Source organism: Coregonus clupeaformis, chromosome 14 (genome assembly GCF_020615455.1).
Source record: "Coregonus clupeaformis isolate EN_2021a chromosome 14, ASM2061545v1, whole genome shotgun sequence".
Taxonomy (NCBI): Eukaryota; Metazoa; Chordata; class Actinopteri; order Salmoniformes; family Salmonidae; genus Coregonus; species Coregonus clupeaformis.
In genome coordinates this window covers 21,400,059-21,427,407 of record NC_059205.1, presented here as the reverse complement: position 1 = coordinate 21,427,407, position 27,349 = coordinate 21,400,059, and the positions used below count along the sequence as shown (strand labels likewise).

Genomic DNA, 27,349 nt, shown 5'->3' with positions numbered 1-27,349 from the left:
GAAACTGGCTCTAATGACTACCTACACAGGAATGGAAAACCCAGAGTTACCTCTGCTGCAGAGGATAAATTCATCAGAGTTACCAGCCTCAGAAATTGCAGCCCACACATCTCAACATCAACTGTTCAGAGGGGACTGTGTGAATCGGGCCTTCATGGTCGAATTCCTGCAAAGAAACTGCTACTAAAGGACACCAATAATAAGAAGAGACTTGCTTGGGCCAAGAAACACGAGCAATGGACATTAGACCAGTGGAAATATGTCCTTTGGTCTAGAGTCCAAATTGGAGATTTTTGGTTACAACTGCCGTGTCATTGTGAGACGCGGTGTGGGTGAACGGATGATCTCTGCATGTGTATTTCTCACCGTGAAGCATGGAGGAGGTGTTATGGTGTGGGGATGCTTTGCTGTTGACACTGTCTGTGATGTATTTAGAATTCAAGGCACACTTAACCAGCATGGCTACCACAGCATTCTACAGCGATACGCCATCCCATCAGGTTTGGGCTTAGTGGGACTATCATTTGTTTTTCAACAGGACAATGACCCAACACACCTCCAGGCTGTGTAAGGGTAATTTTAACAAGAAGGAGAGTGATGGAGTGCTGCATCAGATGACCTGGCCTCCACAATCCCCCGACCTCAACCAAATTGAGATGGTTTGGGATGAGTCAGACGGCAGAGTGAAGGAAAAGCAGCCAACAAGTGCTCAGCATATGTGGGAACTTCTTCAAGACTGTTGGAAAAGCATTCCAGGTGAAGCTGGTTGAGAGAATGCCAAGAGTGTGCAAAGCTGTCAAAGGGTGGCTGTTTGAAGAATCTCAAATACAAAATATATTTTGATTTATTTAACACTTTTTTGTTTACTACATGATTCCATATGTGTTATTTCATAGTTTTGATGTCTTCACTATTATTCTACAATTATTCTGTCCAAACTTTTGACTGGTAGTGTATATATATATATACAAAAGTATGTGGATTCCAAATATCGACAAAACTAAATATGCTAAACGAGGTGGGAACTTTTTGTGTCGGTAAAATGAATTATGCGAGAAATGTCGGTGGAAACGCTTTTATGTGCAAATATTGATATAATAAGCATCATATCGAAGTAAACTTGGAGTCACACGATGACATGTTGTGTGGTCTTCCCACTACGACTAGTCAGGAAAGCATGCAGTTTATTAGGCTACAGATGAACTAAATGATGATGATCTTCACAGGGTGGTAAAAGTTCAAGGTGATAAGCTTGATGTTCCTTTCCAATAAATATTGAAGGTCTTAATCTGGTGACATGATCATTGATTCTTGCCTGCCGTTTCACCAGATAATCTTGGTCAATTGTCCATAGTAATCTCATCATGTAGGCTATACGTGCGCTTTAGAGAACATGCTAGAACGCATGTGCCAATACCGGAGAGGGCACACTCACTATATAATGCAATTTTATTTGTGTTTAAACCATTAGTAGAGTTGAAAAAAGTTTTTTATTCGGTACATGTGAATATCCCCGCAAAAGGTACAGTATACAGTGGGGAGAACAATTATTTGATACACTGCCGATTTTGCAGGTTTTCCTACTTACAAAGCATGTAGAGGTCTGACATTTTTATCATAGGTACACTTCAACTGTGAGAGACGGAATCTAAAACAAAAATCCAGAAAATCACATCTTCAACTGTCTCTCACAGTTGAAGTGTACCTATGATAAAAATTACAGACCTCAACATGCTTTATAAGTTGGAAAACCTGCAAAATCGGCAGTGTATCAAATACTTGTTCTGGTTTTTGGCAGAATGGGTCAACTAGGCCTCAGGTATGGCGGTACCTTACAGTTTTTTTACCGCTACACTAATACTTGGAACTAAGAAAGCTGCTATTAGTCTATACTTTTTGTTTACCGTTTCAATCTGATCGCTTTGACTTTGATCATCGATGGAATATAGCATATGAAATTACCTTTGTTTGGAAAATAAATGTATGTTTGTTTTTTACACTATTGGAGCTTTGGATTCCCTGTTTTGTCGTTGTTTTGGAAGCACATCACATACCTGTGGCCTCAAGGCTAGTTTGGAATTGGATTACGAATTGCCTTTATATTTGTCAAAAAACTTCAGCTGGATGGAACGCCGACAAATGTTTTTTCAGCGTGATCAAACATCAGATCGGAGGTAAAGACTTCATCTGAACAAGGGTAAACAAGCGCTGCTACTTTACTGTATATTTCAAGTGACAAAGTGACTTACGCGATTGTAGGTCTCTGACTGTTTGATTTGCGCTTTGCGCTACTCACTGTGGAGAGAGGGGAATGAAGTGCGGTTGCTCTTTCTATTGCTCTATCTACTCGAGGTGTTGGATGAATTCTGGGAACTTTTGAGAATTGTGGAGCTTGTAATTGCTTGTGGAGTTTGAATTGTGTGTGTCTTCTTGTTGGATTCACGCTCTGAGTTGAGAGGTCGCTGTGGAGCGGAGAGAAAAGCAGACGCTTTGCTGATTGGCTGTTGTGTCTGTTGGATGATGCTCATTCATTAAGCTGTGCCGTGCTAACATGTGTTCATACTGTGCTTATGGTTGCAAATCAAAGGGATTTGATGTTCAGTGTTGTTAACTGCCTTTACAATGGATACAATGGAAACTCAGCAAAAACATAAAGGATCTAGAAGCGCTAAGTTTGGTGCACTTACGAAAAAAAGAAATTAGATCACACAGTTTATGGGGGATGATGGAAATGTTTAATTGGTTGACACAAAGCGTGCACTGATTTCTCAAAGCTGGTTAAGGAGTTGCATGATCTCAATGAGTCCATTACGGCTTTGTTACCTGCCGAGTAGGCAGAAAGGGATCAGGTTCAATGGTAGGGCCCAAACTGGATTATTTTGCAACCACAGTAGACACATGGATGGAAGATGCACACCAATGGTCAGCGGCTAACCAAACCGATGAGGAGGTCCAGCCCAGGGTCAGTATCTCAAATGTCTCATCAAAACGTGGAAATAGATCACAACACAGCAGGCGCTCAGGACAATCCACCACATCTTCTATCAGGCTCAATTTGAAGGCTGAAAAGGCAGCCTTACTGGTTCAAATTGAAGCATTGAAAAGGAAACAAGCATTGGAGAAACAAGAGGCTCAACTCAAAGTCAGCAGTTGCCAACATATGGAAGCTGACACAGGTTATGCAGACGACAAAAGGCTTCTGAAAAGACACTTTGGAGATGAGTATAGAATCACCACATCTTACATTGAGAAGGCTCTAACCTGGCCGCCAATCATGGTTGAAGATTCCAAATCCCTACAAGCCTTTGCAGTTTTTCTCAATGGATGCTGTAACACTATGGATAATGTTCAATATATGGAGGAAATGGACAACCCATACAATATGAGAGCCATAGTCTCAAAGCTGCTGTATAAGTTGAAAGAAAAACGGAGAGGGTAGGCTTATGACCTACAAGAGAGAAATGGAAGAAGAGCCAGGTTTGCTGATCTAGTTCCCTTTGTTGATCGCCAAGCCATGATAGCATCACATCCTGTGTTTGGAAACCTGAGGAAAACCCCACCTCAACAGTGGCCAAGTGTTCTGAAAGAGAGGAAAAGTTATTTTGGTTTTGCCACCAGCGTCACACCAGCTGTGAAGAGCTGGGTTGGTAATCCCTCTGGTGTGGCACTCTGTTCTGTCAAAGAGAACACAGTCTAGGTACATGCACAGAACAGAACAAGAAGCCACACCAAGAGAAGTTTGACTTTTTGAAGACCATGGGAGTCTGCTTCGGTTGTCAGACCCCTGGACACATGAGCAAAGGATGCACACAAAGACTTATCTGTAAAGCGTGTTCACCTAAACATCCTACCATGTTGCACATCACCTACAAAGTGGTAAACAGCTGCAAAATAAATTAAAACAGAGAGCAGTTACCAGTGTGTTTGTTAGTTTGGATGGAGATGCTGAGAGTCACGCTGGGGCCGGGAATCCTGATTGCATCCTAGCCATCGTACCTGTAAGGGTGAAAATGAAAAAAGTAACAGAACAGTGGAAACATATGCCTTTATAGATCTGGGCAGTACAGCTACATTTTGTACAGAAGCACTGCTTCAAGATCTCAAGGTCCGTGGAAGAAGAACAGACATTCTTCTCAAGACTATGAACAAGCAGGAAGTTGTGAGTACCTTTGTTGTATCTGGCTTGGAGATAAGCAGCCTTGATGACAGCAGTTTTATGGAACTCCCTTCCGTTTACACACAAAAGGAAATCCCTGTGATAAAGGAGAAAATTCCTACCCAGGCAGATGTGGACCAATGGCCATATGTGACCGACCAGCTCGATTCGGTCTTATGTAGCAACATTTGAAATTGTGTTTTTTACATTGGATAAAAGTAGAGATAGAAAATGGTATATCTACACTACAGTTGAGGAACAATGGGAAAGTAATTCTGCTTTGAATGGTGATAAACTTGTAACGCCACTTGAATGTTTTGGTACACCTACTGGAGAGCTCTTCTTTGTTGACACCCATTCAGCATCGTTCACACCCATCTCTTTAAGGATTCACATGTGAGGCCATGTGCTAAACAGTGTGAGTACAGTAGTGTACTAAACAACCAAAGATTTCAAGACTAAAGGCTAGTTTATGCTACGTCTATCGACATGTCTGTAGACAGTTGTTACAGTGACATCATGAACATTCTACTGTCGTCCGACTTCGAACTTGTCATTATGAAAAAGTATTAACACATAAACGACAGGCTGCATGACATCAGCAGCCTGGTGGTCCAAAATAGCATAACTGGTGTATTTTCACACCAACAAACCCATCCGTTTAAAAATGAATTTAATATATGTCAATCTAGCAAACCAGGCAACTAAAAGCAACTTTCTAAACAAAGTGAAATTATCTGGCTAGCCAGTTCAAACAATGACCATCTCATCTTAACTTTAGCTAATTTGTATTCATTATTACAGGAAAATAAACTCACAACATAATGGAGAACGATACAAAAAAAAACTAAAAGGGACAATCACTAAGATAGAAACGGACGTTAAGGTACTTAAAAAGGAGAACAACTTTCTGAGACAAGCCTTACTAGACATACAAACTAGATCTATGAGATAAAATCTAGTACTTAGGAGGACATCTTTCTTACAGCGCTTCAAATCCCACTCGAGGCTGTCGATAAAATCCAACTCGAACGTGTACACCGTTTCGGACAAAGAGGACAGAGATATGAGCATCCAATCGTTGCCAAATTTGCTTTTTTTAAGGATAAAGTAATGGTTAAAAGCCTAGGTAAAAGACTTGCTGGCACGAAAATAGGCATGAATAATCAGTTCCCGAGGGAGACTGCAGAAAGGTGCAAAGTTCTGTACCCAATCTTCAAGGAAAATATATTAAAAGGGAAGCGTGTTGCTCTAGTTGTCGATAAACTGTAAATTGACAACCAAATGTTCCGCGACACAAAGACTACTACATGGCTATTCTGAAAGTTCTAATAGAGGAGTCGAATAATGGAACACCCAATGCTAGCCATGGTAGGGAATGTAATAATAAAGCACATTTATAGTATTTATAGTACTTTATAAAGGGATAAGACAGTATTACAAGAAAAGATAACAAGCAAAATATTACATCTTCAAATACAACTAATTAGAACACAAGTACTGTGTCCATAATAAGTACAGTGAGGGAAAAAAGTATTTGATCCCCTGCTGATTTTGTACATTTGACAAAGACAAAGAAATGATCAGTCTATAATTTTAATGGTAGGTTTATTTGAACAGTGAGAGACAGAATAACAACAAGAAATCCAGAGAAACGCATGTCAAAAATGTTATAAATTGATTTGCATTTTAATGAGGGAAATAAGTATTTGACCCCCTCTAAATCAGAAAGATTTCTGGCTCCCAGGTGTCTTTTATACAGCTGAGATTAGGAGCACACTCACCTAGGTAGTGGCAGTGCTGGAAACACTGGCTGCAGAAACCCATGGGGAGGGGGTCACACTCGGACAATCAGAGAGGGGGAATATTATTGTGGCCCTTGTGGTCTGACTACACAGAGATGCTTGGGGAAAATGGTTACAACGGGGGACCAGAGTGTTTGTGTCTCAGGGGAAGAGTGTGGATCTGATCTCCATCACCTAGGACTTGACATAGATTAATCAAATCTCACATTTTGGTCAATTTTTGCTCAATCTTGCATGCGTTCTCAAACAGCTGTAATTGTATATGCATTCGTAAATCAGGTCCTTTCTTGAGTTGGGCTCTGGGATGTAACAACCGTTGAGCATCTGATCTTACGGTTGATTGTGGAGGAAAGGGGTGGAGTGTGTTAGAGTATGTGCGTGTGTGTGTGTGTGTGTGTGTTTATTCCACATCTGTTGCAAGGGAGTAAGGATGTTAGGGAGAATATAGGATGAACCTCAATAATTGTTTGCTAAAATAATAATTGCTTGACAAAAATGTAATGTAATAAATGGCAATCCGGGTTATAGGTAACAATGAACTGCCAACATTATTACGCATATTAATTTATAATGATGGAAATTAAGATATTCAAGATATTTTAATAGATATATATTTTTAAATATCTATATATATATATATATATTGAGGTGAGAGCATTGGAAATGCTTTTGGCGGTTGACCTGCTTCTGTTTTGTGGGTGGCACTGTGTGCTGTTTTCGATGGATGGGTCCTGGCCTCTCGGGGGCCTAGGGATCCGGGGGGACGGGGGTGGTATGCCGATCACTGGGATTACGGCTCAATTTGGGATGGGGAGGGGCTTTAGCGGGGGGAATAGTGGAGAACAATTGGAGGGTTACTTAGTAGCAATGCAAATATCATGGTACAGCTATATGGACAATCAATCATTATGGTATTTTTTATTGGTAAATTTACAAACATATATAATGATAAATAGATTTTAAACTTTTATCTCATTATGGTAAAATACATATAGCCAGTTCTAATTGTAATGGCTTAGCAGATAATAACAAATGAATAACAATATTTACATGGCTCAAAGAGAAGGAATATAATACATATTGTTTACAGGAAACTCATTCAACAATTCTAGATAAAGTTGCGTGGGAAAAGGAATGGGGGGGCAAATATACTTCTCACATGGGCAAAGAAACTCAAAAGGGGTGATGATATTAATTAACAGTAATTTCAATTCGAATGTGCAAATTGTCCAAACAGATCCGCAAGGTAGATGGATTATTTTAAATATGTTATTGGACCATAAACAGATATGGCTCATTAACCTTTACACACCAAATAATGATGATCCACACTGCTTTGACAATATATAGTTGAAATCTGAAGTTTACATACACCTTAGCCAAAGGCATTTAAACTCAGTTTTTCACGATTCCTGACATTTAATCCTAGTAAATATTCCCTGTCTTAGGTCAGTTAGGATCACCACTTTATTTTAAGAATCTGAAATGTCAGAATAATAGTAGAGAGAATGATATATTTCAGCATTTATTTCTTTCATCACATTCCAGGTGGGTCAGAAGTTTACATACACTCAATTAGTCAAACGTTTCAGGTAGCCTTCCACAAGCTTCCCACAATAAATTGGGTGAATTTTGGCCCATTCCTCCTGACAGAGCTGGTGTAACTGAGTCAGGTTTGTAGGCCTCCTTGCTCGCACACGCTTTTTCAGTTCTGCCCACAAATTTTCGAAAGGATTGAGGTCAGGGCTTTGTGACGGCCACTCCAATACCTTGACGTTGTTGTCCTTAAGCCATTTTGCCACAACTTTGGAAGTATGCTTGGGGTCATTGTCCATTTGGAAGACCCAGTTGCAACCAAGCTTTAACTTCCTGACTGATGTCTTGAGATGTTGCTTCAATATATCCACATAATTTTCCTTCCTCATGATGCCATCTATTTTGTGAAGTGCACCAGTCCCTCCTGCAGAAAAGCACCCCCACATCATGATGCTGCCACCACCGTTCTTCACAGTTGGGATGGTGTTCTTCGGCTTGCAAGCCACACCCTTTTTCCTCCACAAATAACGAAGGTCATTATGGCCAAAAAGTTATATTTTTGTTTCATCAGACCAGAGGACATTTGCAAACCGTAGTCTGGCTTTTTTATGGCGGTTTTGGAGCAGTGGCTTCTTCCTTGCTGAGCAGCCTTTCAGGTTATGTCGATATAGGACTCGTTTTACTGTGGATATAGATACTTTTGTACCTGTTTCCTCCAGCATCTTCACAAGGTCCTTTGCTGTTGTTCTGGGATTGATTTGCACTTTTTGCGCCAAAGTACGTTCATCTCTAGGAGACAGAACGCGTCTCCTTCCTGAGCGGTATGACGGCTGCGTGGTCCCATGATGTTTATACTTGCGTACTATTGTTTGTACAGATGAATGTGGCACCTTCAGGCGTTTGGAAATTGCTCCCAAGGATGAACCAGAACCAATTTTTTTCTGATGTCTTGGCTGATTTCTTTTGATTTTCCCATGATGTCAAGCAAAGAGGCACTGAGTTTGAAGGTAGTTCTTGAAGTACATCCACAGGTACACCTCCAATTGACTCAAATGATGTCAATTAGCCTATCAGAAGCTTCTAAAGCCATAACATCATTTTCTGGAATTTTCCAAGCTGTTTAAAGGCACAGTCAACTTAGTGTATGTAAACTTCTGACCCACTGAAATTGTGATACAGAGAATTATAAGTGAAATAATCTGTCTGTTACCAAATGTTGGAAAAACTACTTGTGTCATGCACAAAGTAGATGTCCTAACCGACATGCCAAAACTATAGTTTGTTAAAAAGAAATTTGTGGAGTGGTTGAAAAACTAGTTTTAATGACTCCCACCTAAGTGTATGTGAACTTCCGACTTCAACTGTATATAATAAATGTTCAACCCTGCAAGCAATACAAGACCCTATTATTATGGTGGAGATTATAATACTGTTTTAAATAGCTCAATGGACCGTAAAGGAAATCACACCACAAACAATCACCCACATGCTCTTAAGGAAATTGTGAATGTCATGGATACATTAGAACTAGTAGATATATGGAGGCTTAAATATCCTGATATAGTGAGATATACATGGCGGAGGCTCAATCAAGCTAGTCGTCTTGACTTCATTCTTATGTCATTCTCGTTGGCACCAAAAGTTTAAAAAGTGTTGATAGGGGACAGAATGCGGTCAGACCATCATGTAATTGCCATATATATTATTCTTACTGAATTTCCACGTGGGCAAGGATATTGGAAATTGAATCAAAGCCTATTGGATGATAACTTGTTTTCAAGTAGGACAGAGGAATTTATATCAGATTTTTTTCAGCAAATCCCCTTATTGTATGGCACACTTTTAAATGTGCCTTTAGAGGCCATACAATTCAGTACTCATCTCAAAAACAAAAGTAATTTAGGTCAAAAGAGTCCATACTAACAAAATAAATAGAAGGTCTGACAGAACAGATAGATAGCAATAAAAACTGTAACATAGAGGCTCAGAATAAATTAGAGGAAAAACAAAAAGAAATGGAGAAACTTATTCAAGAAAGATCATGTGTAATATATTATTAAAATAAAGCAAACTGGATGGAATATGGCGAAAAATGCAACAAATTATTTTTGAATCTTCAACATAGAAATGCTACCAAAAAGAATGTATTGAAACTGGTTAAAAATGATGGAGTCACCCATGATTCACCAAATTATATATTGAAGGAGGAAACAAAATACTTTAAGCATATGTTTTCGTTTCAGTCGCCTCCATCTCCTCTAACCGAAGCTAATTGTAGAGATTTTTTTATATAGATAATGTAACATTAACAGCCATACAGAAAGACTCATGTGAAGGTGAAATTACAGAGGAGGAACTTCTGGATGCAATTAAAGACTTTAAGTCCAGGAAAACTCCAGGGTTGGATGGCATACCAGTCAAGGTATACCAAACCTTTTTGATATACTCAGAGGACTGTTATTAGCATGTTTTAACCACTCCTATGTAAATGGTAGATTACCAGACACTCAAGAAGAAGGTGATTTCATTAGTACTGAAACAGGATACAAGTGGAAAATACAAAGATCCAGTCCATTAAAAAAATTGGAGGCCCTTTACACATTAGTGTTGCGATGCAAAAATTCTAGCAAAATGTATAGCACATAGAATTAAAAAGGTATTGTCGGACATTATTCATTCTAATCAGAAAGGTTTTTGACATGGACGATGCATTGGAGATAATATAAGGCAAGTACTGGAAACAATAGAACACTATGAAAAATCTGGGAAACCAGGCCTGCTATTCATAGTAGATTTTGAAAAGGCATTTGATAAAGTACGACTGGGGTTTAAATATAAATGCCTGGAGCATTTCGATTTTGGAGAATCTCTTATAAAATGGGTTAAAATCATGTATAGCAACCCTAGGTGTAAAATAGTAAATAATGGCTATTTCTTCCGAAAGTTTTAAACTGTCAAGAGGAGTGAAACAAGGTTGTCCACTATTGGCATATGTATTTATTATGGCCATCGAAATGTTAGCTATTAAAATCATATCCAACAATAATATCAAGGAATTAGAAATCCAGGGCTTAAAAACAAAGGTGCCATTGTACGCTGATGATTCATGTTTTCTTTTAAATCCAGAACTCAAATCCCTCCACAGCCTCATAGAGGATCTAGATACATTTTCTAACGTCTCTGGATTACAACCAAATTATGATAAATGTACTGGATAACTAAAAAATTAATGTTTTACATTACCATGTAGTTTACCAATATGGTGATGTGGATATCCTCGGAATACATATCCCAAATTAAATAAATGATCTCACTCCAATACATTTTTATAGAGAGTTAGCAAAAATAGATTAGATCTTGCTACCATGGAAAGGTAAATACCTGTCTATTTGTGGAAAAATACCTATTTACTTATTGTCTTGCCTACAGTTTTTTAAATTATGTGAGATGAAAATATTCCATTTTATTTGGAATGGCAAGCCAGACAAAATTAAATGAGCCTATTTATATAATGAATATGAATTCGGAGGACATAAATTATTAAATATTAAAGCATTAGACCTATCACTAAAAGCTTCAGTCATACAAAAGTTATACTTAAATCCGAACTGGTTCTCTAGCAAATTAGTAAGATTGTCTCACCCAATGTTCAAGAATGGCCTTTTTCCCTTTATTCAGATTACAACCTCTCACTTTCAGTTATTTGAAAAGGAAATAATCTCCCAAATATCACTATTTCTAAAACAAGCCATAGAAAGTTGGTTGCAATTTCAATTTAATCTTCCAGAAACAACAGTACAAATAATGTAACAAATATTGTGGTGAAACTAAAATATACTAATTGATAAAAAATAACATTATTCTATTGAAAAAATTTTTTTAAAAAGGTATAATCCGCATAAATTATATCATAGTTAGGACTAATGGAGTTATGTCACACATAAATAAGATCTAGTGCAACCAATTACCTTCAGAAGTCACATAATTTGTTAAATAAAGTCCACCTGTGTGCAATCTAAGTGTCACATGATCTGTCACATGATCTCAGTATATATACACCTGTTCTGAAAGGCCCAAGAGTCTGCAACACCTCTAAGCAAGGGGCATCACCAAGCAAGCGGCACCTTGGAAAACCAAGGAGCTCTCCAAACAGGTCAGGGACAAAGTTGTGGAGAAGTACAGATGAGGGTTATGTTAAAAGAAAATATCAGAACTTTGAACATCCCACGGAGCACCATTAACTCCATTATTAAAAAATGGAAAGAATATGGCACCACAACAAACCTGCCAAGAGAGGGCCGCCCACCAAAACTCATGGACCAGGCAAGGAGGGCATTAATCAGAGAGGCAACAAAGAGACCAAAGAGAACCCTGAAGGAGCTCCACAGTGGAGATTGGAGTATCTGTCCATATGGCCACTTTAAGCCGTACACTCCACAGAGCTGGGCTTTACGGAAGAGTGGCCAGAAAAAAGCCATTGCTTAAAGAAAAAAATTAGCAAACACGTTTTGTGTTCGCCAAAAGGCATTTGGGAGACTCTCCAAACATATGGAAGAAGGTACTCTGGTCAGATGAGACTAAAATTTAGCTTTTTGGCCATCAAGGAAAACGCTATTTCTGGGTCAAACCCAACACCTCTCATCAACCAGAGAACACCATCCCCACAGTGAAGTATGGTGGTGGCAGCATAATGCTGTGGGGATGTTTTTCATCGGCAGGGACTGGGAAACTGGTCAGAATTGAAGGAATGATGGACGGCGCTAAAAACAGGGAAATTCTTGAGGGAATCCTGTTTCAGTCTTCCAGAGATTTGAGATTGGGACGGAGGTTCACCTTCCAGCAGAACAATGACATTAAGCATACTGCTAAAGCAACACTTGAGTGGTTTAAGGGGAAATATTTAAATGTCTTGGAATGGCCTAGTCAAAGCCCAGACGTCAATCACATTGAGAATCTGTGGTATGACTTAAAGATTGCTGTACACCAGCAGAACCCATCCAACTTGAAGGAGCTGGAGCAGGTTTTCCTTGAGGAATGGGCAAAAATCCCAGTGGCTAGATGTGCCAAGCTTGTAGAGACATACCCCAAGAGACATGCAGCTGTAATTGCTGCAAAAGGTGGCTCTACAAAGTATTGACTTTGGGGGGGGTGAATAGTTATGCACGCTCAAGTTTTCTGTTTTTTTGTCTTATTTCTTGTTTGTTTCACAAGAAAAAATATTTTCCATCTTCAAAGTGGAAGGCATGTTGTGTAAATCAAATGATACAAACCCCCCAAAAATCCATTTTAATTCCAGGTTGTAAGGCAACAAAATAGGAAAAATGCCAATGGGGTGAATACTTTCGCAAGCCACTGTACACATTATACTCAACATATGTGTATATCTACACACATATATATATATATATATATATATATATATATATATATATATATATGTGTATATACGTTTGAAGTCGGACGTTTACATACACTTTGGTCATTAAAGCTCGTTTTTCAACCACTCCACAAATTTCTTGTTAACAAACTCTAGTTTTGGCAAGTCGGTTAGGACATCTAAGTCATTTTTCCAACATTTGTTTACAGACAGATTATTTTACTTATAATTCACTGTATCACAATTCCAGTGGGTCAGAAGTTTACATACACTAAGTTGACTGTGCATTTAAACAGCTTGGACAATTCCAGAAAATGAGGTCATGGCTTTAGAAGCTTCTGATAGGCTAATTGACATCATTTGAGTCAATTGGAGGTGTACCCGTGGATGTATTTCAAGGTCTATCTTCAAACTCAGTGCCTCTTTGCTTGACATCATGGGAAAATCAAAAGAAATCAGCCAAGACCTTAGAAAAACAATTGTAGACCTCCACAAGTCTGGTTCATCCTGTCACGATCGTCGTAGGAGTGAGTAGACCAAGGCGCAGCGTGTGAAACAAACATGACTTTAATTAGTTAAAGTACAAAACAAAACACGACTCGTGAAGTCCACGGTGACACTGACAGAATAAGGAACAAAAACCCACAAACACAAAGTGAAACACAGACAGTTAAATATGGCTCCCAATCAGAGACAACCAGCCGACAGCTGACACTCGTTGCCTCTGATTGGGAGTCACACAGGCAAACATAGAAATAACCAACCTAGAACACCCAAACAAAGAAACAGAACACATAGAATGAACACACCCTGGCTCAACATATAGAGTCCCAGAGCCAGGGTGTGACAGTACCCCCCCCTAAAGGCGCGGACTGCGACCGCGCCTAAATACGAGCAAAACAGGGGAGGGCTGGGTGGGCATACCTCCTCGGCGGCGGTTCTGGCTCCGGCCTTGCCCACCACCCTCCAACAAACCCCCCATAGCGCCCCTGGTCCGGTCTGGCCCCGCTGGCTGGAGCTGGACTGGACGTAGCAGGGGCGGTAGGCTTCAGCTCCTTAGTGGAGCAGTTGAGCGGTACCTGAATTGGCACCGATGACCCAGGCACGGGTTGTGCCGGACTGACGACTCGCACCCTAGGCTTGGTGCGTGGAGCAGCGACGGGCCTTACCAGGCTGACGACTCGTACCCCGGGCTTGGTGCGAGTAGCAGGAACGGGCTGAACCAGGCTGACGACTCGCACCCCTGGCTTGGTGCGAGTGGCAGGAACGGGCTGGACCAGGCTGACGACTCGCACCCCTGGCTTGGTGCGAGTGGCAGGAACGGGCTGGACCAGGCTGACGACGCACACCGTAGGCTTGGTGCGTGGAGCAGGGACAGGCCGGGCTGGGCTGGCGACGCACACCGTAGGCTTGGTGCGTGGAGCAGGGACAGGCCGGGCTGGGCTGTCGACGCACACCGTAGGCTTGGTGCGTGGAGCAGGGACAGGCCGGACAGGGCTGGCGACGCACACCGTAGGCTTGGTGCGTGGAGCAGGGACAGGCCGGGCTGGGCTGTCGACGCACACCGTAGGCTTGGTGCGTGGAGCAGGGACAGGCCGGACAGGGCTGGCGACGCACACCGTAGGCTTGGTGCGTGGAGCAGGGACAGGCCGGGCTGGGCTGTCGACGCACACCGTAGGCTTGGTGCGTGGAGCAGGGACAGGCTGGGCTGGGCTGTCGACGCACACCGTAGGCTTGGTGCGGGTGGCAGGAACAGGCCGGGTCGGGCTGGCGACGCGCACCGTAGACTTGGTGCGGGTGGCAGGAACAGGCCGGACCGGGCTGGCGACGCACACCGTAGGCTTGGTGCGTGGAGCAGGAACAGGCCGGGCTGGGCTGTCGACGCACACCGTAGGCTTGGTGCGTGGAGCAGGGACAGGCCGGACTGGGCTGGCGACGCACACCGTAGGCTTGGTGCGTGGAGCAGGGACAGGCCGAACCGGGCTGTGGAGACGGATAGGGGGCCTGGAGTGAAGAGCGGCCACAACCCGTCCTGGCTGAATGCCTACCCTCACACACTCTGTGTGAGGCATCCGCACAGGACGTACAGGGCGGTGTACCCCTGGCCTGGTGGCCTCCTGGATCCGCCCCATCTTTGCCTCCGTCAGCCCCGTCGTCCATGCCGTGTGCCCCCCCTAAAAATTGATTGGGGTTGCCTCTCGACCGTCCGACGATGATACTGCTGACGCCGCTGCTCCTCTCTCGCCAGGGCCTTAATCCTTGCCCATGGCCCTTTGCCCCCGAGCATGTCCTCCCAGGACCACGATTTGCCCACCTGGGCCATCGCCAGCCTCTCCATCTCCTTTCCTGGCGCTTCCTCCCATGTCCAGTCTGCCTGCTCCTGGACACGCTGCTTGGTCCTTGTATGGTGGGTTTTTCTGTCACGATCGAGGTAAGGAGTAGACCAAGGCGCAGCGTGTGAAACAAACATGACTTTAATTAGTTAAAGTACAAAACAAAACATGACTCGTGAAGTCCACGGTGACACTGACCGAATAAGGAACAAAAACCCACAAACACAAAGTGAAACACAGACAGTTAAATATGGCTCCCAATCAGAGACAACCAGCCGACAGCTGACACTCGTTGCCTCTGATTGGGAGTCACACAGGCAAACATAGAAATAACCAACCTAGAACACCCAAACAAAGAAACAGAACACATAGAATGAACACACCCTGGCTCAACATATAGAGTCCCAGAGCCAGGGTGTGACACATCCTTGGGAGCAATTTCCAAACGCCTGAAGGTACCACGTTCATCTGCACAAACAATAGTACGCAAGTATAAACACCATGAGACCACGCAGTCATCATACCGCTCAGGAAGGAGACGCATTCTGTCTCCTAGAGATGAACGTATTTTGTTGCAAAAAGTGTAAATCAATCCCAGAACAACAGCAAAGGACCTTGTGAAGATGCTGGAGGAAACAGGTACAAAGTATCTATATCCACAGTAAAACCAGTCCTATATCGACATAACCTGAAAGGCCGCTCAGCAAGGAAGAAGCCACTGCTCCAAAACCGCCATAAAACTGCACATGGAGACAAAGGTCGTACTTTTTGGAGAAATGTCCCCTGGTCTTGTCACGGTCGTCTGACGAATGAGTAGACCAAAGCGCAGCGCGTTGAGTGAACATGACTTTATTAAGATAAAGTACACTAACCAAAACAATAAACACTGACGAAACGTGAAGTCCAACAGTACACGACTGAACACGGAACAAAAACCCACAAACACAAGGTGAAAACACACAGTTTAAATATGGCTCCCAATCAGAGATAACGAGCCGACAGCTGACACTCGTTACCTCCGATTGGGAGTCATATGACAATACAAGCACACCAAACCAAACACACCCAATACACAACAAAGCCAACCCAAAAACCCAACAAAACGAACACACCCTGACTCAAAATACAAGTCCCGGAGCCAGAGTGTGACAGTACCCCCCCCTAAAGGCGCGGACTGCGACCGCGCCTTACAACCCCACAATAGGGGAGGGCTGGGTGGGTGTTGCTCCTCGGAGGCGGCTCCGGCTCCGGGCTTGACCACCACCCCACTATAGTCACTACCCACTCTCGTAGCCTCCTCCAAATGACCACCCTCCAATTTAACCCACCTGGATTAAGGGGCAGCACCGGACTAAGGGGTAGCACCGGACTAAGGGGCAGCACCAGGATAAGAGGCAGCACCAGGCTAAGGGGCAGCACCGGACTGAATGGCGGATCCTGGCTGGCTGGCTCTGGCGGATCCTGGCTGGCTGGCGGATCCTGGCTGGACGGCTCTGGCAGATCCTGGCTAGACGGCTCTGGCGGATCCTGGCTGGCTGGCTCTGGCGGATCCTGGCTGGCTGGCGGATCCTGGCTGGACGGCTCTGGCAGATCCTGGCTGGACGGCTCTGGCGGATCCTGGCTGGACGGCTCTGGCGGATCCTGGCTAGACGGCTCTGGCGGATCCTGGCTGGACGGCTCTGGCGGATCCTGGCTGGACGGCTCTGGCGGATCCTTGCTGGACGGCTCTGGCGGATCCCGGCTGGACGGCTCTGGCGGATCCTGGCTGGACGGCTCATGGCTGGCTGACGGATCTGGCTGCTCATGGCTGGCTGACGAACCTGGCTGCTCATGGCTGGCTGACGGATCTGGCTGCTCATGGCTGGCTGACGGATCTGGCTGATCCTGTCTGGCGGAAGGCTCTGGCTGATCCTGTCTGGCGGAAGGCTCTGGCTGATCCTGTCTGGCGGAAGGCTCTGGCTGATCCTGTCTGGCGGAAGGCTCTGGCTGATCCTGTCTGGCGGAAGGCTCTGGCTGATCCTGTCTGGCGGAAGGCTCTAGCGGCTCCTGTCTGGCGGAAGGCTCTAGCGGCTCCCGGTCTGGCGGACGGCTCTGAAGGCTCATGGCAGACGGGCGGCTTTGCAGGTTCAGTACAGACGGGCGGCTTTAGCGCCGTTGGGCAGACGGGCAGTTCAAGCGCCCGTTGGGCAGACGGGCAGTTCAGGCGCCCGTTGGGCAGACGGGCAGTCCAGGCGCCCGTTGGGCAGACGGGCAGTTCAGGCGCCCGTTGGGCAGACGGGCAGTTCAGGCGCCGTTGGGCAGACGGGCAGTTCAGGCGCCCGTTGGGCAGACGGGCAGTTCAGGCGCCGTTGGGCAGACGGCAGACTCTGGCCGTCTGAGGCGCACCTTAGGCCTGGCGCGTAGTGCCGGAACTGGAGGTACCGGGCTGAGGACACGCATCTCAGGGCTAGTGCGGGGAGAAGGAACAGGGCATGCTGGGCCCTGGGGACGCACCGTAGGCCTGATGCGTGGTGCCGGAACTGGAGGTACCGGGCTGAGGACACGCATCTCAGGGCTAGTGCGGGAAGCAGGAACAGGCCGGGCCGGGCTGGCGAAGCGCACCGTATCCCTGGTGCGTGGAGCAGGAACCGGCCGGGCTGGGTTGGCGACGCCCACCACAGGCGTAGTGCGTAGAGCAGGAACCGGCCGGGCTGGGCTGGCGACGCACATCGTGGACCTGGTACTTGGAGTAGGAACAGGCCGGTCCGTACCGGGAACACATACCACTGGCCTTAACTGGGGATCAGGAACGGGCCGGACCGGACTGGTAACACACCTCAGTCTCTCACGCCGTGCCACAACAACTTCCCTCCCTCTACTCGCCAATGGCTCCCGTACTCCGATAGCCTTCTCTCCATATCTCCCTGTGGCAGCCTCCTGCTGCCCAGCCGCCCAAGCCATGTGCCCCCCCCAAAAATTTTTTTGGGGTTGCCTCTCGTCCTTCCGACGATGGCCCTGCCGATGCCGTTGCTCCTCTCGCCGTCGCCTCTCCACCGTCTCGCTCCATGGTCGGCGATCCATACCATCCAGGATCTCCTCCCAAGTCCAGGACCCTTTACCGTCCAACAGTTCCTCCCATGTCCAGACCCTTTGCTCCTGGACGCGCTGCTTGGTCCTTTTATGGTGGGTTTTTCTGTCACGGTCGTCTGACGAATGAGTAGACCAAAGCGCAGCACGTTGAGTGAACATGACTTTATTAAGATAAAGTACACTAACCAAAACAATAAACACTGACGAAACGTGAAGTCCAACAGTACACGACTGAACACGGAACAAAAACCCACAAACACAAGGTGAAAACACACAGTTTAAATATGGCTCCCAATCAGAGATAACGAGCCGACAGCTGACACTCGTTACCTCCGATTGGGAGTCATATGACAATACAAGCACACCAAACCAAACACACCCAATACACAACAAAGCCAACCCAAAAACCCAACAAAACGAACACACCCTGACTCAAAATACAAGTCCCGGAGCCAGAGTGTGACAGGTCTGATGAAACAAAAATAGAATTGTTTGGCCATAATGACCATCGTTATGTTTGGAGGAAAAAGGGGGAAAATTTGCAAGCCGAAGAACACCATCCCAACCGTGAAGCATGGGGATGGCAGCATCATGCTGTGGGAGTGCTTTGCTGCAGGAGGGACTGGTGCACTTCACAAAATAGATGGCATCATGAGGAAGGAAACTTATGTGGATATATTGAAGCAACATCTAAAGACATCTGTCAGGAAGTTAAAGCTTGGTCGCAAATGGGTCTTCCAAATGGACAATGACCCCAAGCATACAACACAGTCAAGGTAGTGGAGTGGCCATCACAATTCCCTGACCTCAATGCTAAAGAACACGTGTGCGCAGAACTGAAAAAGCGTGTGCGAGCAAGGAGGCCTACAAACCTGACTCAGTTACACCAGCTCTGTCAGGAGGAATGGGCCAAAATTCACCCAACTTATTGTGGGAAGCTTGTGGAAGGCTACCCGAAATGTTTGACCCAAGTTAAACAATTTTAAAGGCAATGCTACCAAATACTAATTGAGTGTGTGTAGACTTCTGACCCACTGGGAATGTGATGAAATAAATAAAAGGTTGGTAGAGCATGGCTCTTGCAACGCCAGGGTTGTGGGTTCGTTTCCAACGGGGGGGCAGTATGAAAATGTATGCACTCACTAACTGTAAGTCGCTCTGGATAAGAGCGTCTGCTAAATGACTAAAATGTAAAATGTTAAATCATTCTGACATTTCACATTCTTAAAACAAAGTGGTGATCCTAACTAACCTAAGACAGGGAATCTTTACTAAGATTAAATGTCAGGGATTGTGAAAAACTGAGTTTAAATGTATTTGGCTAAGGTGTATGTAAACTTCCGACTTCAACTGTATATACACACATAAAAAAAATCTAAAAACATAGTACACATTATATATACTAGCAGCACCTCATCTTGCAGGCGGTAAATCATTGGATCTGATTAATTTGATTCAGTGCAATTCAATCTTTGAGGATTTCAACCATTGAAGTACAATTTATTTATGCTACTAATAAGCTTTTTGCTCATGATCACTGTCAAATGCTCACTGTCACCCTAGGTGTGCAACTATGATTGATTTTGCACAACATCAAAACAAATGGTTGCTAATGCAACTCGGGCCATGTAAATTGGTTAATTATTAGGCTACTCATTTTGAATCAATCAGTGGCACTGTGTGACCATAACTTGACACAGTAAAATAATTTGGTTATAATGGTTACTGGCCTGCCCTACATCATAGAAGTCCCTTCACAATAGAAATATCATTACTATTGGGATGCATAATTGCCATGGTAATTTGGAATGTCCAGTCAAATAGTATAATGGATAATGTAGTCATTCTACAGATTCAAAATTGGCCTACAAATGCTTACATCATTTACATTGTGACAGCATGGTATCGCAGCTATACTGGACATTCCAAACCATAAAAAACTGGAAAATAAACAAAAATATGAAACACAGCGGAATATATAAAGTTGCCAGTACCATGTAAAAGGGCGATGCACTTCTTTGAGCCTAAAATTAAGTAAACATTTGCAAAATTGTAGGAGAAGATCCTACTGCAGCTGAGAGGCTTACAGTACTATAATATAGATTGTTCAAGGAGGTGTCAAAGCAAGTTCATATCAATACGAAGGAGTTGATTAAGCACTTCATAACACATTCATAACCCCTACATACTTACAACCGCAAGACATAACGGAAATACAAACTTGCACTTTATTTGAGCCCTGTTCATACCTGGTGCTAACATGCATCCTTTATCCTGATCTTGTATACATTCTGATTTTGCCCACATTTCTAGACAGGTGTAGAATATTAAATTATGCATTGTTTTCTGATTGTGATCAGATCTTTCTGACCACCTCCGTAGTTAGTCAGGCACGCATTGTGTCTGGATATGGGCATTTCCATCTAAAAGGACCCATGAGAACCAACATATGAAGTTCATAGGAGCAGAGTATATTTTTGAGAAATTAAGGCCTTCGGAAAGTATTCAGATCCCTTGACTTTTTCCACATTTTGTTATGTTACAGCCTTATTCTGAAATGGAATAAATTGATTTTCTTCTCATCAATCTACACACAATACTCCATACTGACAAAGCAAAAACAGGTTTTTAGAGATTTTTGCAAATTTATAAAAAAAAAAAAAAAAAAAAACGGAAATATGACATTTACATAAGTATTCAGACCCTTTACTCAGTACCTTGTTGAAGCACCTTTGGCAGCGATTACAGCCTCTTCTTGGGTATGATGCTACAAGCATGGCACATCTGTATTTGGGGAGTTTCTCCCATTCTTCTCTGCAGATCCTCTCAAGAACTGTCAGGTTGGATGGGGAGCGTCTCTGCACAGCTATTTTCAGATCTCTCCAGAGATGTTCGATCCGGTTTAAGTCTGGGTTCTGGCTGGGCCACTGAAGGACATTCAGAGACTTATCCCCAAGCCACTCCTGCATTGTCTTGGCTGTGTGCTTAGGGTTGTTGTCCTGTTGGAAGGTGAACCTTCGTCCCAATCTGAGGTCCTGAGCGCTCTGGAGAACGTTTTCATCCATAATCTCTCTGTACTTTACTCCGTTCATCTTTGCCTCGATCCTGACTAGTCTCCCAGTCCCTCCCCATGGAAAACATCCCCACAGCATGATGCTGCCACCACCATGCTTCACCGTAGGGATGGTGCCAGGTTTCCTCCAGACTTGACGTTTGGCATTCAGGCCGAAGAGTTCAATCTTGGTTTCATCAGACCAGAGAATCTTGTTTCTCATGGTCTGAGAGTCTTTAGGTGCCTTTTGGCAAACTCCAAGCGGGCTTTCATGTGCCTTTTACTGAGGAGTGGCTTCTGTCTGGCCTCTCTACCATTAAGGCCTCATTGGTGGAGTGCTACAGAGATGGTTGTCCTTCTGGAAGGTTCTCCCATCTCCACAGAGGAACTCTAGAGCTCTGTCAGAGTGACCATCCGGTTCTTGGTCACCTCCATGACCAAGGCCCTTCTCCCCGATTGCTCAGTTTGGCCGGGCGGCCAGCTCTAGGAAGAGTCTTGGTGGTTCCAAACTTCTTCCATTTAATAATGATGGAGGCCACTGTGTTCTTGGGAACCTTCAATGCTGCAGACATTTTTTGGTACCCTTCCCCAGATCTGTGCCTCAACACAATCCTGTCTCGGAGCTCTTCGGTCAATTCCTTCGACCTCATGGCTTGGTTTTTGCTCTGACATGCACTGTCAACTGTGGGACTTTTATATAGACAGGTGTGTGCCTTTCCAAAACATGTCCAATCAAATGAATTTACCACAAGTGGACTCCAATCAAGTTGTAGAAAACATCTTAAGGATTATCAATGGAAACAGGATGCACCTGAGCTAAATTTCGAGTCTCATAGCAAAGGATCTGAATACTTATGTAAATAAGGTTTTAGTTTTTTATATTTAATACATTTGCTAAAATGTCTAAAAACCTGTTTTTGCTTTGTCATTGTGGGTAGATTGCTGAGGATTTTTATTTATTTATTCTATTGTAGAATAAGGCTGTAACGTAATAAAATGTGGAAAAAGTCAAGGGGTCTGAATACTTTCTGAAGGCACTGTATACACTGAGTATACCAAACATTAGGAACCCTTTCCTAATATTGAGTTGCAAATTCCGTACCCCAAATCCCACATATCTTTAAGATATTTTCAAAGTGTTCTGTCACGTTCGTCTAATGACGGGTCAGACCAAGGCGCAGCGTGATATACATACATGTTTATTTTAACTGAATAAACACCACGACAAAACAATACACGAAACAAAACGTGAAGTCCAAGGTAGCACACACAACATACCTTACACGGAACAAGATCCCACAACTAGACAGTGCCAATAGGCTGCCTAAGTATGATCCCCAATCAGAGACAATGAGCTACAGCTGCCTCTGATTGGGAACCACACCGGCCAACATAGATCTACACATAATAGATCGAAACATAGAAAACACACAACAAAGAATATACCCACCCTGACTCAACATTTAAGCGTCCCCTGAGTCAGGGCGTGACATGTTCTCCCTCATGAGGAGAGAAGATAATGAAAGTTCATAGAAGTAACAAGTAAAGGTAGACCTACCAGTTCGTGTTTTTACTGATATATATTTTGTTTAAGAATTATTAAATGATTCAAACTCAAATGTACAACCAAATTGGTAAGATAATTTCTAGAAAATCTGTAATGGAGTTATTACAATTGGATTGGCTACAATGGGAAATCATAGTCGTCACAAACAAGAGTTGGGTCACCTGCTCCGGTCCTCCATTCCACATGCATACTGTTATGTTCAGCTCAACAGTTTTCTTTCTCTTTCTGTCTTCTGTCGTCAAGTGTGAAAATAGTCTCTAGACTAAGTGTGAACTGGGTGAAAGTGTTGTGGTCAGATGAGACCAAAATCGAGCTCTTTGGCATCAACTCAACTCGCCGTGTTTGGAGGAGGAGGAATGCTGCCTATGATCCCAAGAACACCATCCTCACCGTCAAACATGGAGGTGGAAACATTATGCTTTTGGGGGTGTTTTTCTGCTAAGGGGACAGGACAACTTCACCGCATCAAAGGGACGATGGACGGGGCCATGTACCATCAAATCTTGGGTGAGAACCTCATTCCCTCAGCCAGGGCATTGAAAATGGGTCGTGGATGGGTATTCCAGCATGACAATGACCCAAAACACATGGCCAAGGCAACAAAGGAGTGGCTCAAGAAGATGCACATAAAGGTCCTGGAGTGGCCTAGCCAGTCTCCAGACCTTAATCCCATAGAAAATCTGTGGCGGGAGCTGAAGGTTCGAGTTGCCAAACGTCAGCCTCGAAACCTTAATGACTTGGAGAAGATCTGCAAAGAGGAGTGGGACAAAATCCCTTCTGAGATGTGTGCAAACCTGGTGGCCAACTACAAGAAACGTCTGACCTCTGTGATTGCCAACAAGGGTTTTGCCACCAAGTACTAAGTCATGTTGTCACGTTCGTTGAATGACGGTCAGACCAAGGCGCAGCGTGATATGCATACATGTTTATTACGGAATAAACACACGACAAAACAACAAACGAAACGTGAAGTCCTAAGGTAGACACACAACAAACCTTACACGGAACGAGATCCCACCACTCAACAGTGCCAATAGGCTGCCTAAGTATGATCCTCAATCAGAGACTACGAGCGACAGCTGCCTCTGATTGGGAACCACACCGGCCAACATAGAACTATACATACAAGAATGACAACCATAGAATATACACAACACATAATATACACACCCTGACTCAACATGTACGAGTCCCCTGAGTCAGGGTGTGACACATGTTTTGCTGAGAGGTCAAATACTTATTTCCCTCATTAAAATGCAAATCAATTTATAACATTTTTGACATGCGTTTTTCTGGATTTTTTGTTGTTGTTATTCTCTCACTGTTCAAATAAACCTACCATTAAAATTATAGACTGATCATTTCTTTGTCAGTGGGCAAACGTACAAAATCAGCAGGGGATCAAATACTTTTTTCCCTCACTGTAGGTCCTGGATGGCAGGAAGCTTGGCCCCAGTGATGTATTGGGCCGTACGCACTACCCTCTGTAGTCCCTTACGATCGGATGCCGAGCAGTTGCCATACCAGGCGGTGATGCAATCGGTCAGGATGCTCTCGATGGTGCAGCTGTAGAACTTATTGAGAATCTGAGGACCCATGCCAAATCTTTTCAGTCTCCTGAGGGGGAAAAAGGTGTTGTTGTGACCTCTTCACGACTGTCTTTGTGTGTTTGGACCATGATAGTTTGTTGGTGATGTGGACACCAAGGAACTTGAAACTCTCGACCCGCTCCACTACAGCCCCGTCAATGTTAATGGTTGCCTGTTCGGCCCTCCTTTTCCTGTAGTCCATGATCATCTCCTTTGTCTTGCTCACATTGAGGGAGAGGTTGTTGTCCTGGCACCACACTGCCAGTCTGTCTCATCGTTGTCGGTGATCAGGCCTACCACTGTTGTGTCGTCAGAAAACTTAATGATGGTGTTGGAGTCGTGCTTGGCCACGCAGTCGTGGGTGAACAGGGAGTACAGGAGGGGACTAAGCACACACCCCTGAGGGGCCCCGGTGTTGAGGATCAGCGTGGCAGATGTGTTGTTGCCTACCCTTACCACCAATGCTAATTAAGATGCTAGTTACCACATGGCTTGACCTAGGAACTCACAAATAGGCTTGAAATAAAGCTCTCCCTTTCCTCTTCTCAATACAAGTAATTGTTTATGGATACTCTTATCATACAACTATGTATTACATAAATAACAAGCATATGAATATATACTTTCACCCATGAAAAATGAAAATATTCCTCTCACCTCAATGTTTTGTGATCCTGACCAGAATAGACCACATGGATGACCTCTCCTATTGAGGACCTACATTTTTATCTTGAAATTATTACACAGCCCCCTCTGGATTTTTTGTAATAAGCACTTTGACAACCAACCCATGAGACAACAAACCACGGTCTCCCTTAATGAAAATGTGTGCATAATCAGAATGTGGATCAGGACAAAGGATGCATGTTAGTGCCAGGTATAAACAGAGCTTTAGACAAAACTTTTCAGGTACACTCTGAATTATATCTTAATATGAGTAATACAGCACAACTAATGAATGCAGTCAGTGACATCACTAGAACAGTGAGTCAGAACCTCATTAAAAAGCACCATCACTCACAGAACCGTTGAGCTCCCCCGTTGAAACTCACCAACTAATGTGCGACGTGGTCAGCGCATATCATTCTCTCTGAGAGCATATCATATCTCTCTGAGAGCATTTGACACATTATCATCTAGGGCACATCAAACCTCAACAGCAGGTTTGGACTCACAGGATGACAGATATGGCTGTGTGTTCTTCATAGAGCCTAATTAGCGCTGTTACTTAAAACCCCTTCCTTCATGATCAGAATATTTTCTGAATATTTCTAACATTTGATAACACCCCCCCACAAAAAAAAGGCCCTAACATCAATGGGACTGAAATACTGACCCAATACTGGAATGGAATTTATTTCTACGCCTCTAATTCTGACACATTCATAAGTGCTTGAAGAGAAATGAATAAGGTTATAGAACTGATTTGCTGTACAGGTGTTCATATTTTAGAGCAACATATTCTATAAGAGGTGCCTTGATTTTATTGCCATTTTCAAAATGAGATATTGGTTAGCTATACATTATATGAACATGTTGCTGTCTTTTGTTTCTCTCTCCCTTTTCCATAGATCTAAAACAGAGGTGCCTTGCGAGAATGTGCAACAAACTATGACCAGAGTGGAAAAGAGACAGAGAGAGCTGGATACACTGAAGACGGAGCAGAGACTAAACAAGAAGAACCACTGAAGTATGCACATTCTGATGTAACTTTTTTAAGAGCACAATGTTTTTTTCTGAATCCAATAAATTGAAAATGTTTCCTTTTCCAACCACATCTGTTTGGGAGTCAGTGAATTTGTCTGGGAATCAGTTCTTCCTGTTGTCTCTTGTACTTCCCACCTGAAGGAAAATACCCAGTGGGCAAAATTTACAACCAACTGGTCACTGTTACAACCAGGTAAAGACGTCTTTTTCATGATGAGATCAAGACATCGTGGGAATAACGTCATATTTTCATTTGGTCAGTTAACAAGGTTTCAACAAGATAAAGATACGTTTTTCTGGATGCTAAACACCGATACAAAAACGTTTTAATGCAACCATTATTCAACTTTACCATGATTTCATAAAAGACGTCATAATGATGTTGTTGCAACCAGTTTTGCCTGCTGGGTATAACCAATAACAACATCACAGGTACTGCAGGCATTTCAAGACGTTCTACTCTTTCCTATCTACAGTCGTGGTCAAAAGATTTGAGAATGACACAAGTATTGGTCTTCACAAAGTTCGCTGCTTCAGTGTTATGAGATATTTTTGTCAGATGTTACTATGGTATACTGAAGTATAATTACAAGCATTCCATAAGTGTCAAAGGCTTTTATTGACTATTACGTTAAGATTATGCAAAGAGTCAATATTTGCAGTGTTGACCCTTCTTTTTCAAGAACTCTGCAATCCGCCCTGGCAGGCTGTCAATTAACTTCTGGGCCACATCCTGACTGATGGCAGCCCATTCTTGCATAATCAATGCTTGGAGTTTGTCAGAATCTGTGGGTTTTTGTTTGTCCACCCGCCTCTTGAGGATCGACCACAAATTCTCAATGGGATTAAGGTCTGGGTAGTTTCCTGGCCATGGACCCAAAATGTTGATGTTTTGTTCCCCGAGCCACTTAGTTATCACTTTTGCCTTATGGCAAGGTGCTCCATCATGCTGGAAAAGGCATTGGTCGTCACCAAACTGTTCTTGGATGGTTGGGAAAAGTTGCTCTCGGAGGATGTGTCGGTACCATTCTTTATTTATGGCTGTGTTCTTCGGCAAAATTGTGAGTGAGCCCTCTCCCTTGGCTGAGAAGCAACCCCACACATGAATGGTCTCAGGATGCTTTACTGTTGGCATGACACAGGACTGATGGTAGCGCT

The 27,349-nt window shown here is 43.7% G+C and overlaps 1 protein-coding gene across 1 annotated transcript in view; it reads left to right on the top strand.

Annotated features, from left to right (window-relative positions):
* LOC123481233 (DNA-directed RNA polymerase II subunit RPB1-like) overlaps positions 1–26,241 on the top strand; it is a 42,698-nt gene extending 16,457 nt beyond the window's left edge. Inside the window, exon 5 of the mRNA XM_045224941.1 lies at positions 26,056–26,241. The gene's annotated coding sequence lies outside the window, so the exon portion shown is untranslated. The remainder of the gene's footprint in view (positions 1–26,055) is intronic.
* The last annotated feature ends 1,108 nt before the right edge of the window (positions 26,242–27,349 follow it).